The sequence below is a fragment of the Cyanistes caeruleus genome, chromosome 6 (assembly GCF_971803275.1).
Source record: "Cyanistes caeruleus chromosome 6, bCyaCae1.hap1.1, whole genome shotgun sequence".
Lineage (NCBI taxonomy): Eukaryota > Metazoa > Chordata > Aves > Passeriformes > Paridae > Cyanistes > Cyanistes caeruleus.
The window spans coordinates 3,530,847-3,547,976 of record NC_141706.1 but is presented as its reverse complement, the minus strand read 5'-3'; the positions used below and the strand labels follow the sequence as shown (position 1 = coordinate 3,547,976).

The 17,130-nt window shown below is 35.5% G+C and overlaps 1 long non-coding RNA gene across 1 annotated transcript; it reads right to left on the bottom strand.

Moving 5' to 3' along the window:
- Window positions 1–75: 75 nt before the first annotated feature.
- LOC111930419 (uncharacterized) lies at window positions 76–17,130 on the bottom strand. Its single transcript, XR_002865149.2, has 5 exons — window positions 16,994–17,130; window positions 15,537–15,723; window positions 14,118–14,217; window positions 4,140–4,213; window positions 76–154 (listed from the first exon to the last, which is right to left on the bottom strand). It is a non-coding gene; the product is annotated as an uncharacterized LOC111930419 (long non-coding RNA).

Below are 17,130 nucleotides of genomic sequence, written 5' to 3'. Positions count from 1 at the left end.
GGGGTTTTTTTTTTTTTGTTTTTTTTTATTATTTTTAGTAGTCATTACCAAAAAAAGTGAAATGAAATTACTCACGCTTTGAGTAGCTGGCAGGTCTCCCTGAATCTCTTTCACACAAAGGTGTGTGTATGCAAATCACAAAACTCCAGGCAAACTATAAACAAAGTATCAGAATTTTATTTCCAGGTTTAGCATCTGTGAAATTTATTTAGCAGCAGTAACACTGATCATGTTTTCATTTGACCCAGAAGAAAAATCCCAATCCTTACTTTGTAATCGAGTGTTCTTTTGAAATTCCTGCAAATAAACAAAACAGACAACCAACCAAACAAAATCTGTGCACTCTAGTTTACTTTCCCCACACAAAGTCAATATATTGATCTTAGCAGGGTGCATTTAATTGTCCTTTCCACAGAACACCCTCCCAGTTAGCAGCTGGACAAAGCTCTCACCTGCCATCAATGGACATCACACATCCCATCCCTTATTTTTGATTTCTCACGAACTTGTTTTGGATAGATAAGGGATGCTAAAAGAGAAAAGTCAACAGGGAAAGAGAATTGCATGTAACTAAACAGCTGCCAAGAGAGTACTGTGCAGATAATTTGGGTTAAATTTTCAGAAGTGGCTCCTGATTTAAGGAGGTATATGGCATCAGTGTGAGACAACATGTAATTAGGGGAATGGAACTACACAGTACAGCCTGCAAATCTGACATGTGTGAATTATTAAAAGGTTAGAAGTCAGGTGTATAGTGAGTCTTTTTATTTAGGCTGCTGTTTAAGACAAAAGCAGCTGGAGTTCTTGTGCTGGTGCACAATCTCCCAATTGTCTGAAAGATGGGACCTCCTGGCAGTGACATTGTTTTGACTTAAAAATCATTTAAACACGCTGAACTGGAGTGTCAGCTAATTTCCCAATGGCAATCAAACTTCAAACTCTGAATTTGGCTGAACCAAGCTGTAGCTGACTGCAGCCTCTGCAGCCACATTGGAACAATGCATCCAAAATGATCCTCTTGCAAACATCTGCTCCAGTTAGCTGAGCCCTGGTAGGGGCTTGGCAAATTCCAGCAGCAGGCTGCTGATGTTGATCACAAACTGGCTGGAATTAATACAGCCTGGCCTGATTTATTTGCATTTGCTTGCACCTTTCAAAGGGAAAAAGAAGTATTAATGATGTAGGAGACTGCACTTCTGCTGTGCTGGTGGAAGCTGCTCTGACTTTTGTTCAATGAGAGAAAGATCTGGCTTCACCTGAGAGCTTTTTGAGGTGCCCAGTTCTCTCTAAGATGTAAATGTACTAAAATTTGCTGATTGATATGACAGAGAGCACATCCAAATGAAAAAACCACAGGATTGCTTCTCAAAGCAAGCAGGACAGCTCTCAGAGAACATGATGCCATGATGTGAGGCTGTTCTACAGCTTTTTTTGGCTACTGAAAGGGGAAAAAGAGCTGGCCAGGCTGCTTGAGGGTCAGAAACTCAGTGGCTCAGGTTAGTCAATACCCTTTGAACTCCCTGATATTCATTCACCAAAATTGATATCATTTACAGCTGGAAGTAAGGAACTTCTGTAATTTATATGGTCTCCAGCTGAATCCATCTCAGCATTCATGGTTTAATCAGGATTATGAGTTTTTTCTGGCTATTTTGGAAATGACAAGGCTCCTGCCAGACTTCATGTATTTTTATTTTTTTTTGTTCTTGTTCTCCTTAAGACATATTATCATTACTGACATCTAACCTGAAAAACAAATACCTAAGCATACCTGATTATGTGAAAGGGACCAAAGAAGATTTTTGAAGTTCCTGCTCAGGGCAGGGAGAATTTGTGTTTATAGTTTGTGATGCATACAGGAAAAAAAAAATCCAAAATATCCTTCTGGAGTCTTTCACTACCAGTTTATTTCAATCTTCAGTTTCTGACAAATGAACAAGAACAACCACAAAATAACAGCTAGGTTCTTCTCTTAGTTCTACTTTTTTTCAGTGGCTCACCCATTTTTCATGCAATATAATATTTATTACTGGAAAAGTAGTTACAGACTGAGTATTTTGGGAGAAGCAAGTAGATACCTATATTCATTTATCACTTTATACTGAGTGCTGCCTTATAGTCAAACAACTACAGTGTATTTATAATTCTCAGTGACTTTGCATTTCCAGAGTCCTTTTTAGAGCAGGTAGTTTGTGTCTGTCTATTTTTTTTTTAAACCAGTTTCTGAATTCTGGCTATTCCTGATGCATTCACAGTACCTTGCTTTGCTTTCCCAAGAAGAGGGGTAATTTCATGCAATCTGTCATCCTTATATAATAATAAACTCCCACAAGCCATGCTGGGGACATATATTCACAACAACCAGAGGAAAGGGGGGATAAAAACCCATGAAAGTTTCCATGATAGGATATGAAGAGTATCAGGGTAGCCATGCTTTGGACTGGATCTTGCTGACAGGAGAATGAATTCCAGAGCATTGTTTTTCCCTTGGTAATTTGAGTTGAAGCACTCTGAATAAGACACAGATAGGACTTTTTGGTATGATGAAGTCTTTAAGCCAGCTATGAAATAACTACTTTTAAAAAAAGCCCTGCTTCTTTTCCATTTTTCATAAGAAGGTTCCACTTCCATAAGGACAGTACCATGAATTTCTTCTCATGCGGAGAGTCAAACATGAAATAAAGGATTAAATCTTAGGGTATAAAAAAGGACCCTTCCATCTTCTATTAAAAAAAGCAACTATATTTTTTCTAGTATTGCAATGAAGTGCAAGATGCATTGCAGGATATCATTTGAATATGATATTGTATATAATAATTACTTTGGGGAACCCAAATCAGCCCAATCAGCATGTCTGTAATAAACATGTATGAAAGATTGAGCAGATTAGGACTTGTTATTGCCAAGGACTAAATCTCTTCTGCAGATACTCACTTTGCACATGGCAATAACACATTTTTTCTTTCTCTTTAGATTCTTTTTGTTTTAATACAGACTAAAGTTTTAAACCTTGGTATTTAAAATTGCACTCTGAATTCTGTAAGAGAAGAATAATCAGATTTTCAAGGACTCTTTAGTGAGTAAACTAGAAGTAAGCAGAACTGTCCCTTTTTTGTATTAGGCTTGAAAAGATTGGCTTTATCTTAAGAAAACTAAGTTAAATAAAACCAATTTATTGAAATTGTATATGTTAAGTCTAATATTTATAAAAAATAGCAATTTCATGAAATCTGATGGAAAATAATACTTCCACTGGTAAGCCATAGTATTTTCCACATATCTGGTGTATGCTGTTACTATAAATGCTTCTCCAAGTAAGGTAATATGGACTCTATGTGCAGGGGTTAAGGGAGAAGGAAAGAAAAAAACCCAAAACCTTTACCTTTTACAAGTAAAGAAAATCTTTAGGGAAGGACATCTGAGATTTTCCTTTTAGTTCTTGAGTTAACCTTCACTAGAGCAGTCCAGGGCAGCTGAGGGAGAGATGCAGTTTATAAGGTTGGGGTGGGGAGGCCACTCCAAGAGGTGATGATGAACTCACTTGTGCAGGGCTGAAAGGAGAATCCTCTCCATCACTGAGAGCTGACAGAGTTTGGAACACAAACCCAGGACCATGCTGCATCGAGTTTGGTCTGGTTTTGCTTGCAGATTATCTCCAGAGTACATATGCAAGCAGTTGCTGATATCAATCAATATTTAAGAGTTAAATGTGGTTGGGAATGTGTAGGAATGAGGTCAAGGCTGTTACACAGCGCAGAATAAGAGAAGGATCTGCATGTCCAAGAGACCAGCAGGGACAGAAACACTCTAAGGGCTCAAATGAAATATGTGAGAAACAAGGGTACAACATCAGTGCCAACATTGGCAGCTGGAAACTTGAACAAAGGATTGCAATCCTAAAAATCACCCAGTCCTCCAGTTAAGGGTTAAATTCTCATCCATACAAGGCCTGCAAAACCCTTTAAACAACACCAAAAGCCGCTGTCCACATTCTCACCTGTGCTTTAAGATGCTCTACAAGCCTCCTGCATCCACCACATATTCCCACAGTGTCCTTTACAGTACATAAATACAATTACTTACAGCCCAAACTGCAACTACCTATACATTTTCAGAAAATAAACAATATATACACTTACTGAGTTATTTGCTGAGGTGAAATAGCTGACAAAACTGTTCTTGATCTCAGTGCAGCCAAATTCTGAAACATGGACTTCAAGAACAAAAGAAAATAAATGATAAAATACATTATTCTAGCTATAAGTGGAACCTCTGCTCTGCATTTAAAATTGTGGTAAAACATCAGATGTAGTTCTGTGAAAAGATGATAAAGTGGTTCTTTTAATTTGTATGATATAAATATTTTAATATACTGGCAGAGTAAATGAAAGGTATAAAGGCATGTGAATTACAGTTGGGCCATGTCCCTGATAAATCACATAAACCACTACTGCCAGATCCCTCTAAATAAAAAAAAAATAAATGTAAAGAGATCAAAGAGAAAAAAAAAATTAACCTACAGTATTTATTATACTAATATTCAAAGCTCTCAATTCAGGCCTAATAAATGGCTTTTAAAATTTATCCTCTCAGCTCAGGCTCAGACTGCATTGCTCAAACACTGAATTCCAGCCCCTGAAGATCTAATGCACTGATCTAATGCACTGTGGCCGACCTATTACAGATGATTATAAATTACAGAAATCCTTGTGTTGCTATAATTTTCTAGAAATTGCTTCTTAAAGGCAGAGGGTGAAAAAAAAAAAAAAAAAGAAAAAAAAAAAAAAGAAAGGAGTGTAAACAGCCATTTCTTTGCTCTATGCTGGATTTATCTCAGTTAGAAATATAAATTTGGAGCCACAGCCACCACAAACCACTTATTTACTCTCTTATTTGAAATTTACACCATGAGGAAGCAGAAGAAAATTTACTACTTTAATATAAAACTACAAGACGGGGTGAATTTGGTGCTGCCCACTCTTGGGGGATTTGGCATTTTTTTCTGCAATATCTATATTCCAGTTACACATATATGAAATGAGGAAAATTCTTCCCTACCTCTAGAAAGATGAGAAATTCCTAATGGATTATGAGGTACTATTATGTGACAGCAATGTCGTGCAAATACACAGTTTAGAAAAATAAAAACCCGACAAAATTTTTATTCTGAATTGTTACTTACTTTATTTTTTGTTGGGTAAATTATTTGCAGGTTTAGAGTGTATTTGAAAATTAATAGCAATGCTCTTTTGTTTCATTTTATGCAGTCCTTGAGACCAAAGGAGCCTCAGGAATTAATTACAGCCTTCTAATAAACACAATGGTGTAATGACGTATTTAACGTTACTGGTTTTTGTTTGATTCCAAATAAATTGCCGATTTTTTTTTTGCTGCCGCGATACTAAAACAATTACCATTTTGAAAAAAAAGGATAATTAATCTCCAATTCTTTCACATTAGATCATATATCTCTAAAGAGTGCCCACAGATTTGATGGTCTTCAGCTGCTGTGTATTTATTTTTCCTTTTTTTTTTTTTTTTTTTTCCTGGTGATGTACCGCCCCATCAGTGCTGACATTTAAATGAGTGAGTATTCAACACAAATGTGATCGTTTGTGTAGCATCCAACGCGGCACCATACTGAGATGATTGCTTCTGGGAGCCATCCATGGGTTCCCGAATAGGGGGGAAAAGCCAGGCAAAATTTTATCAATTTACATTTTTCTGTGATTAATTTTTATGCAAATAAGGGCCCGACCGTGCTCCCATCTCACCTGAATCATGCGGATCATCAAAGACAAATTGAGCATCACTTATTTAAAAAATAGGCTTTAAACTACTCTACAGCTGTGTTGGAAAATGCTAAGAGTGGGGCATGAACTTTTCTAATGTAACAGGAATAGATAAGAAAATGCTTCTCTTTGCATTTTTGTCCACACTGTGATAAACATGAGTCTTAACAAAATCCTAAAAATTGTCTTTGTTTTATATTCCTTATGCCCTTGTAAACATCTGACTGTGGGAATGCTACATATGGGGATTCTTTCAATTTGGGAATGAAAACAAGTGGACTTGGAAAAATCCATTGCTTGGTGATGAAAACAATTATATTGGTTAGCATTCTCAAAGTATAGATTTTATTTATGTTTTTAGATACAATTTAAGAAATCATTTAGTTCTATACTTCAGTGGTAAGGGCCTTACATAAACAACCTTCTAATGTTAAAGCTGCTAAGACACACAAAAAGGTAAATCCTGTTTACAAACACATTCTGTACTCTATTGTATATATCTATCTACATGTAATTAATAAAAAAAAATTGCATAAAACTGCATATTTGGACTTTGTTAAACAACAGACTCTGAAAAGCAATTTAGGATGAGAAGGTTACACTGATAGGCATTTTATAATTATTAATATTGAAATATGTACGTGTGAAGAGCTATTTTTATTTACTTTTAAAATATTTATCTTCTTTTAGGAAAGGGACAAAAGTATTTCTTTATGGCATTAAATAATGTCGAATAAGGCAATGCTATCAGCCACAACTGTAATTTTTACAGCTGTAAGATTGCCAGCACTCAGGAATATGAACACTTGTGCCTCTAATTTTCACTTGGAATTTGAATCCAGGTGTAAGAACATGTTCTCACGAAAAGCATTCTCTTATGGAGAAGCTGAATTTTGAAAAGGCAGTTTTCTCTTCAGAACTGTGTTCTGAAAATGGTAATATGTCATGTCAGCTCAGAGACTCATTTTACAAATCCATATCCCTAAAGCTAATCTCTGAGGAGTAAATGTGATGTGTAATAGAGAAAAGACAGTCTTTATCAGTTAGAGCTGGAAAAACAGAGGTGCAGGTCCCGACTGATCTTGAGGCACTGGAGCAAAGATGGCCCCGTATGAAACGCTCACTTTAAAGCTGTGATTTTACAGCTTTGGTTAACCCCCAGCTTAATGAGTTACTTTTCATTAAGCTGCACAGCTGAAGGTGTATTCCTGCACACCCAAACAGAAGATGTCTTTGCAGACATGACCAGTTTCATGCTCAGCCCTTCCCCTGGAATATTTCACGTTAAACCATAAAAGGTGAGATCATCACCTCAGCAAAGCCACCAAGGATCCCCAGACTGGTCCCAACAAACCCAGAGCTCTGCCTGGTCTCCAGCCTTCAGCCAACACCTGCTGCTCCTAAACATCTCAGACTTCTGTGACCCATAGGGTTTGATGGCTATAAATGCATTCCTCGTCTCCCCCAGCTATGATTTTTGAGCTGTACTGATGCAAGTTTGGGGATACCCAAGAGCTTGACTACATAAATGATACAATTCATCTGTTCTGAAAAAAAAATCATGGAACCTGAAGTGTGAGGAGTGAAGACAGTTAATTATTAAAAAAAACCCACAAATTGACGTTTCCCTCAAAAAATGGTGTTGAAGAAAATCAATTTATAAATTATAAAATTAAAAAAAAAAAATTTAAAATATTACTAGATCAATTGACTTATTTAGAATCCTCCTAAATGGAACCCAGTTTAAAATAGTTAGCATTCACTGTCTTTCAATAAGCTTTAGCATTTTCTGTAGAAAATACCCTCTATGATTGCATTAATACAGAAATACAATAAGACATGTATCAAGCCCTCCTTCTCTATATAACAGGTTTCCACTCTGTCACAGATATCCATATAATTTTTTAATAAGCTGCAGTCATCATATCCTACTGGAATAGTTCTGCTATTATAACAAGTAATATATAAAAAAACTACTATGCAACAGCTTCCAATGAGGATTCTGAATAACTGAAAATGTTGGAAGTGATATTCTGGTGTTTAATTCCAAATACCACAGTAATCTTATGGGATATGAGAGGCATAAAGAGATTATTTTACGAGCTGTGGGCACACGTTTGAGGATGGAAAATATCTGTGGTTTAATAGCAGGTGATCACACAGGACAGGTTTCAAGGAGTGTATGGTTTAGAAAACACGATGTATGTGCATCACCCCTCCTCAAAGACCACGAGCTGCCATATGAATGCAAACAGTGCTGAAAACAAACAAAAATTAGCATTTCTATAAAATAAATGCCTGCATTCACAGATGCAAAAAATTGCAGAGAGCAGGAGGAAGCAAAAATCTCGTCAGCCTAATGATTTCAGCCTTAAAAAGAACTACTTATGGTTCCTTTAATTTAAAAATTTAAACCAAGCAAGACACGTGTAAAGAAGATATTATAGATACATACATATATATATATAAATAATATGTATGCATATATATAAGTATAAATACATATATATAAATATAAATATATATATATAAAGAGATATTTCAGCAATCTAGGAAGCAGACAAGGAGCTGTTAAAAGGTGCTTTGAGGCACCCCCAGAGCTGTCAGCTGAGGTGATTCCAATGTGCTCAGCTGCAGCTTAAATTCAGTTTCCCCTCTAAGGTAGCACCAAACCAGCCCCCCTTGGCTCAGAGTGATGCTCCCAGCTGCAGAATGGGCATGAGAGGATGGCTGGAGTCCAGCTTTGAAAAAAACACACCAATTTTCTGAAAGTGCAAGCCAGAGGTATTACTAAAAGTAATTTAAAAAAAGCTAAAGAAAAGGAACTGATCAAGGCTGGAGTGATGCTGAGCTACATCCCTCCTTGAAGAAGTCAGGTGGCAAGTTGCTCCATTTTTGCTGCTGAGGTACCAACCTTTGGCTCTAGGCCCATGTTCTGAAACCACAATGCTCAGAGGGAAATGCTGCATGGAAGGCAACAACAGACTTTGCTTTCTGGGTATGAGCGTAGTGACCCAGAAGCAGAGAATTGAACTTAAATGTCCTTAAAATATCTTTTACTGTGGTGGATGCTCAGAAAAGTATATTTAACTGAGGTTTTTGGTGCAGGAAAAAAAAAAAGAGCATCACAGAAATGAAAGACTTTGAAGGTCTTTAAGGTACAATATTTGTTGGAGAAAACCAGATATAATTTGGAAATGGAATGGTATGAATCAGGGAAAAAAAAAAAAAAAAGAAATTGCATGTAATTCTCTCTGAGGTATATATTTGGTGACACTATTTCTGCTTTTACATATTTCCCTGAACCCTGGTTCTGTTACCTGGAATCTTAAATGTTTATTTTCATGGAATTACTAATATTTGTCAGATATTGTATATACAGATATTACCATAGGCTCAACCAAACAAGTGACATGAAAATAATGAGAAATATCTTCTGCTGCTAGAACAAACTTTTCAAAATTCTTTTGTACTGCCCAAGTGATTTTTGTGTTGGTATCCACATTTCAAAATTATGAAAAAAATCATCATCTTTCATTCATAATTTTCTAATGTACTGGAGAAAACTTTACTTTGAAACATTCTATATCTCCTTAAATCTTCCAGGCATAACACTGGATTCCTACCTGTGGGCACTGCTGCTGCTATTGTTATTATTATTATTATTATTATTATTATTATTATTATTATTATTATTAATAATAATAATAATAATAATATTCCTGCAATGCCAAGCTGAAACAGAAACACAGTTTATCCCTCATTCCAAGGTGTATCCTCACTTAGTTTACACCTTGCATCTTCTGTTTAAGGACACCTTATAAACACTGCTAGGGAGCAGAGCAAAGACAACACAAATACTGAAAACAAATCTCATGTTTATATAAACTCTGTTTATATAAGAAGATAATTTACATGTTATTATAGTGACATTTCCTGAACTCCCTGAGCTTTATATCTTATTGAAGGATACCCAAATGTGTGCAGTGAACATGTTGCAAAGGCCAGGACACACCCTACCATAGCCTAAACCATGTTCTTCAGCTGTATGTAGAATATAGAATGTAGAATTTAGCTATCTGCACTTTACTATTAGCTCAGATACATATTATGATATATATGACTATATTAATATATAAAACTTATAAATATATAAAATTATAAATATAATTATAAATATATAAAATATGAAATATAAATATATATTTATATATAAATATATAAATAAACATTCAAATATGAATATAAAATATGAATATAATATATATATTTATATATATTATATAGCTCAGATTCTTTAGCTAACTGCACTTTACTATTAGCTGAGATATATATTATGATATATATTACTATATTAATATATAAAAATATAAATATATATAAATATATTTATGTAAATATAAATATATATAAATATGTAAATATATAAAATATAAATATAAAAGTTTATATGAATAAAGATAAAAATATGAATATAAAATATCTATGTTAATATATATTACTATATAGCTCAGATTCTTCAGCTAACTGCACTTTACTATTAGCTCAGATATATATTACAATACATATTACTGTATTAATATATAAAAATATAAATATATGAAATATAAAAATATAAATATATAAAATATATTTATATATTTATATATAAATATATAAAAATATGTATCTAAATATATAAATATATATAAATATAAAATTTATAAAAATATATTAAAAATATAAAATATATAAAAATATAAAAATAAATAAAAATATAAAAATAAATATAAAATATGAATATACAATAGAATTATAAAATAAATTACTATATTTATATGTAAATATTACTATATAGCTCAGATTCTTTAGGTAAGTGCAGTTGATCTGAGCTGACCTTTGCACTCCTGATGCAGTTCTTCCACAATCCCCTCCATGAGGGTGTGTTTTCAGCTTCCCTGCATTCCCCAAGTGCACACTCACAGCTCAAGCTCAAAGGGATATTATTTCACATATGTCATTACACACCACTTTCTTTACCTTCTGTTAGAATGGGAATATTTTAAAGGATAACAGAGTGCTCTCATCCCACCAAAGATGTGGGATGTGTTTTTGTGGGACACCAAAGATGTGTTTTCCCCAGAGAGGGGAAAACAAGGCTCACAAAGGGTTTAGAAAACAAATCCTGGGTGTGTTTAGGCTGGAGGAGGCTCAGGAGGAACATGTCCCTCTCCACAAGTGCCTGACAATGTTGAGGAAATGGCCTTAGACTGAGACAGGGGAAATTCAGATTTCATGTGAGAAGCAAAGTTTCACTGTCAGGGTGCTCACTGGAACAGGTTGCCCAGGGACTTTGTTTGCTGCTAGCTTTTGATGAATCATTTAATTTATCTTTGTCTCAGGTTTCCCCTCCATAAAAACAAGATACTACCTTGATTTATCAAGTCCTCTGCAGTTGTAGAGAGAAAAGTTCTGTTGAAAGCTAAATATTACTGTCAAAATATCAGGAAGATAAAATCAGTATTAATAATATGACAGAAATATTTTCCTTGAAATGAAGGAGACAGATGTTAATAAATAGCAGAGAGCTCTGTGCCTATATTTAAAAGTGGAGTGATACTGAGAAGCAATGTCAGAGATAGTAGACATTTACATTTTTCTGCATATTTACTTCTAACTATAATACATATTTAATAATTTTGCCTGGAAATGGCACATTATAAAATATTGGTACAATGGATCTCTAATGAAAGTCACATTAAGGGGAACAAAATAAAAAGTAGAAAAAATCATTTAATTATCCCATAGTAAACCCCACCAAACCAAGTTTTAATATTTCCTCTTTTTCCATTTAGCAGCCTAAGGGATGTCCCTGCTACTGCCACAGCATCCTTGAAGGGTAAAGCAGCTGTGATGAACGGGACAGAGTATTGCAGGAGCTTTATATGAATTGGCTTGTTTTTTATTGTTGGTTGTTTGCTTTCCCTGGTTTTGTTATTAGTTGTTCTTTGGGGTTTTTTAAATATTATCTCCTTTTATTTATCTTCTGCTTTGTCTGGTCTTAGATATTTTTTTTCACTCTCTTTGAGTCTTTAGTTCTGTACTCTCTACCCTTCTTTTTTCAGTTCTTGCTAACTGATTTTAAGTTCAGGATGAATTTCTGAAACTTCTGAGCCCACTGTGGTTGAGCTCCTTAGAAATGAGTTGTTCTAAAAGCGAGATCCAAATGTATTTATTGCAGCCTGGTTGTTTGGAATCTTATTTCTCTAGTCACAGAGCACAGCTGTCACAGCACGCTGCTGCCAGTGCCACAGCTCAGGACACACCGAGAAGCCAGGACAGATTAAAACTCTCCCAAGTTTCCCACTGGTTTAAGATAAGTCTTGGCTCCCATATCCAAGTCACCCTTTGAAAACACTCCTTGAGTCCTGAGGAACTTAGCAAATGCCACCTGCTATTTTAAAAGGAAATCAAGCTTTTTCACTTTATTATTCTTATTTCAATCTGATACCTACACAACACCATCTAGAGATCTTTTTGTCTTCACTGCTGCACATCCAAACCCTCAATCACCTCAAAATATTAAGTGAAAAGGCTAACCCAGCTCAGCTCTCAAGTACAAAAATTTCCACTAGATAATAAAGTTAGGAGTGTTTTTGTGACACTTTAATCTGAGGAACTGATTTTTAAAATAATGCAGTTGCTCTTACATTACTTATGCAAGCCCAATGGCATTTTGTTCATTCAAATGAGAATGAAAAGAGAAAAAGCACCCAAATGATGGCTCACATAGGATTATTCTGATAAAGGGAAGCAGTGTAGTACAGAAGAAATTTGATTTTCCTTGTTCATGTAATAAATCTTATTGCTGTCAAAGATAAGGTCTTTGAAAATCTGATATTTAAAGACTACCATAGGAACACTTCCATCCATCAAGTCCCACTGCTGGTGGTGGTTGCTCCAGAAGAAATTCAGCTACAAGCAATTAGGGAATGATTTTCCTCTCCATAAAATTTGCTGCCATCACTATTAGTTAGGGGTGGTCTACACCTTGACTGGTGATATATCCATTGTTACATCAACCTCCTGCTCACCTGTTTTATAAATTTTAAGAATGATCACAATGAACAGCTTTTTTTCTCCATAAATTTTTACATTAAAAAAAATCTGGTGCTTCAAGAAATTCAGATCTACAGCAACAGCTCAAATCCTTCTAACAATCCAAAATATGTCTCCCACTCTCCCACCAAATTACCACAAGCAGCTCTGTTAATTGTGACACCTTATGAAAATCAAAATAAATCCCAGGCATACACACTCTTACTTTCTAACTTTATACAGCTGTTGTCTTATTTTGAGAAGAAAGCATTCTAAGATTCAAAGTGTCTTTTCTTCAAGTTAGGTTTCTTTATTAAGTTTCATCCAAGAAGGCCTCTCTGAATAGGATTCAGGGTTGGGAGCATTGGGATGCTTAAAATGTATGCAAATTGTCAGACTGCTGGCAAAGCACACATGGGGCAGCAAAATCAGCAGGGCAGGAGTCTAAGGAAGCATAATCACCAATTCTCACCCCATTCTCCTGTGAGTGTGGGCTCCATCAGACAGAAGAGTAGAAATATTGGCTGTTCAGATTTCATATAGAGCTTAACTCTCCCAAAAATCTATGTCCTATGTCGGTGTAATTTGAAAAAAAGGACTTCAACACTTTCTCCTCAGTACATAAAAAGCTATTTCCTCTTGAAAAAGAATGACAAACACCGGTTAAACCTTTTGCAATTTAAAAGCTCCTGTCTGTGCACATTACTATTTCACAGAAAAATAAATAAATAGATATATATATATATATAAAAAAAATAAAAATCTCTGTTTTGCTCTGTACACAAGGCTGCAACTAATTACAAGAAGAGACAGATGCTGAGTAGCCTTAAGGCTTTCCCTGCCACCACAGTGAGTCTGTGCACTAGTCAACAAGCAGGTAGTGAGTGAACTCAAATGTTATCTGACAAGGCAGCAGATCCCATCACCTAGGGTTAGAATACAGACAAGCAACTCCGTGTTCAAAAGTAAAGACAGAAAAATTTCAAGCAGATTGTTTCTGACAGAAATCATATCACAGCAGCACTTCCTGACAAAGTCTCCACGAATGAAACTATACACTTTCTGTTTTCCATCTTCCCCTTTAAGAAACAGCCAGCATTTCAAAGGTACATTGAAGGTGACAGCTCAGTGCACAGTGCTTAGCAAGTGCTTCTGTGCTTGTTTTCTCTTGGAAGAAAATATGGAAGTATGAGAGAACCTCTACTGCTTATCTGTGGGGGAGCAGAATAGTGCCCCACTTTTTCCTACCTCATTCTTTGTTTCTTAAACACCTCCAGCTTGCTCACAGATGTCAAAAAGTCACTTTCACAACATAAAATCCTGGCATGAAAAGACTTCACGTGTCCACCTGGAAGTTTAAAAGAAGTTGCAGCACCTTGAAAAGGAAAGTTAGCAAAAGGATAAAACCTGGCTATAATTGCCAATACTGTTTCCCCTGAAAGATAAACAAAATCTCCTAGCTGAATCCTAGCAGAGAATTATTTATTCATTTTGAAACAGAATTTTTGCCCTTCTTTCACAAGAACCACCATCTCCATACATTTTTTTGAGTGTTACAAATCCTCACAAAGTAACATATTTGAACAGTTTTCTTGCTTTCTGCCCAGAAAGGATTGAGTTCATCTAGATTGATTTGGCTGTTTCACTGTGAGTAATGTCAAAACAAGACAGGAGAAATACAGTGTTCAATGGAGCACAACAGATTTTATGTACATAGGTTCTAGCACTGCTGTGGATTTTGACCTGCAAGCTGGGCATTTGCTCCCAATGGCCCGTGAAAACCCCCAGGGAAGTTTTTGGGCTCTACTGCCTAGCATTACTAATACCACTTTCTTTTACTGAAGACAAGTATTTTCCAACCTTTAAAATTAAACAAGAGGATGTGAGGCACACTTGCTTACCCTGTGGTATCAAAAAGACGCAGAAGGTGAACGAGGCATTTATTTCTAAATATTCCTTTCCACAGAATGGGATACACACACTAATTACCACAGGTGAGGGACAGAAGACCATGAACAGAAGCAATTAAAGAAGTACCAAACATTACAGACAGAACATTGTCACCCTGTGTTAAAGATACTTTGGACTCCAGATTTTTTTTTGCATTTCCATTCCTCCTGCTAACATTTTTTAAGAAAGGCATTAAGGATTGTTTAATATTGTGAATTGGCAGCACTGATCTCTTCCTTTACATTACTAAAATGACTATTGCAGCATATTTCACTTGAGATTATACTAGAAAACTAGTGGCATGGAATATAGAAAATATGTCTTGTTGGATTCCATCAATTTTGTAATCAGTGCAGCGCACTGATTTCTGTGCAAGATATTGGATTTAGCCATAATTAAATTTACATGGCTTGGGATGATATCTTCCACAGTGGGACAAGGTATAACTTACATATTATTCTAAATGACTGAAGTTTGGAGCAGTCTCTGATAGATATTTTTAGGCATTAGAGCTAATAGATATATATTACAAGTAGTAGTTCCCAATTATACTGTACTACATTCAATTTGTTTTATTAAGTCTTTATACCTCCTTAGAGAATTTTTAACATTGGAGAGTTTTTCTGCCTAAAAAGTAAATTATTTTATGGAAAAACAAATTGTTTGCTAGCAGTAATAATCTGTCCTTACAGGTGTAGTTAGCAAGACTGTGCTTACTCTGTGGAGGTTTCTTTAGTCAGCTCCTCCTAAGGTAACATCTCTGCTCACTGCTGCATTGCCACACAGTTTATGAACAATTTAAAAGCACTTAGACTTTGGGGCCAGTCATGCACATCATTTGTGGATTTGAGTGTCCTGCCTGAGGTTATGAAAGACCTACAGTCCACTTCTCTTTAAAAGAAGTCTGAAAGACAAAAAAAAAGGAGGAAAAGCATCATTTACAACAGCAGTGTATGCTACCAGGTTATCTTCCCATTTCTTCTAAAAACTCTTTGGATCTCTGCTAGGGAAATCAGCAAGCAATCTTGAGTTGTCTTTAAAAGGGATGGGAAGAATAAAAACTTGACAGATTTTGTAATAATAGAAGATGAACAAAAAATATCAGACCTAAAAAAATGAACCAAAACCTTGATGCTTCCAGCTCCTGGTACCTCCAGCCTGATATACAGTTCAATTCATACAGGCAAACCCTGGACTTGAGAGCATTTAAGCTTTGGACCTTACTACTTAAATGAGTAGTTGGATGTCAGTACTACTACTACTACTGCTACTGCTACTACTACTACTACTACTACTACTACTACTACTACTAATAATAATAATAATAATAATAATAATAATAATAAATAATCTTTCTCTAATTAAATGAGCTGCCTGGTCTCCATGAAATCATTGTATCACAAGTGCCTGAACATCATGAGTTCTCCTTGATTAATGTGACCAGCCAGGAAGGCAATGTTCACAGGATTAAAATTACCAGAAATGAAAATTATAAACTGATTACTAAAGAAAATGACTAATATAACCCAGTGACTCAGTTACTCTGAGGTTGCTCCAGACTTTCAGTAGGATGAAAAGAAATTACTTCAAGCCTTATCCTCTTTCTCCATGTTTTCATCCTTCTCCATGGACAAAAGCTCCCAGTTCATGCCTCCCCAGACACAGGACCAGTTGTTTCAGGAAGCACAGGGGACCTGCACACGGATAAGTCCTGATGCATTTCAGAGATGGTCTCCACAAGTTTGGGAAGTGCTTTAAAAATTCTTCAGAAATTGTAGCTTCATCACCACTATATCTGCTTTGTGCCTGCATAAAAATCCAGCTACTTCAAGGACACTTTCTTGATCTTTTGTCTATTTTGATGACCCAAATGGACTAGGAAGCCTAAAAGAAACTTTTTGGAATCTGTTTATACAAATTTTGTAGGTTTTCCAAGAGTAGTCACATATCAAATCAAATTAAATCAATAACATCAGTTGAAACAGCTAATGAAACAAGTGTTCACTTGGGCAGAATAATAAATGCCTTCTGCTAATAAATTATGGCAGCTTTATCAAAATCATAAAGGAAATTATTCTTAAAAAGTTTGTGAGTGTGCAAAGAAAGATATGTATAGATTTTGGACTATGACCTAAATGTTCCTGAACATGGAAACTGGCACTGCTGTGTGCTACCTCTGCAGCAGGAGGCTTTGTTGTAGCTATTGCATGACTCCACATGAAGGGGACACTGCACAGCACTCAGAGCTCTGCTCAGAAGTTAACATGCCTTTGGTGCTTTGAAAAAACCCCTACACTTTCCTTCTAAAGTT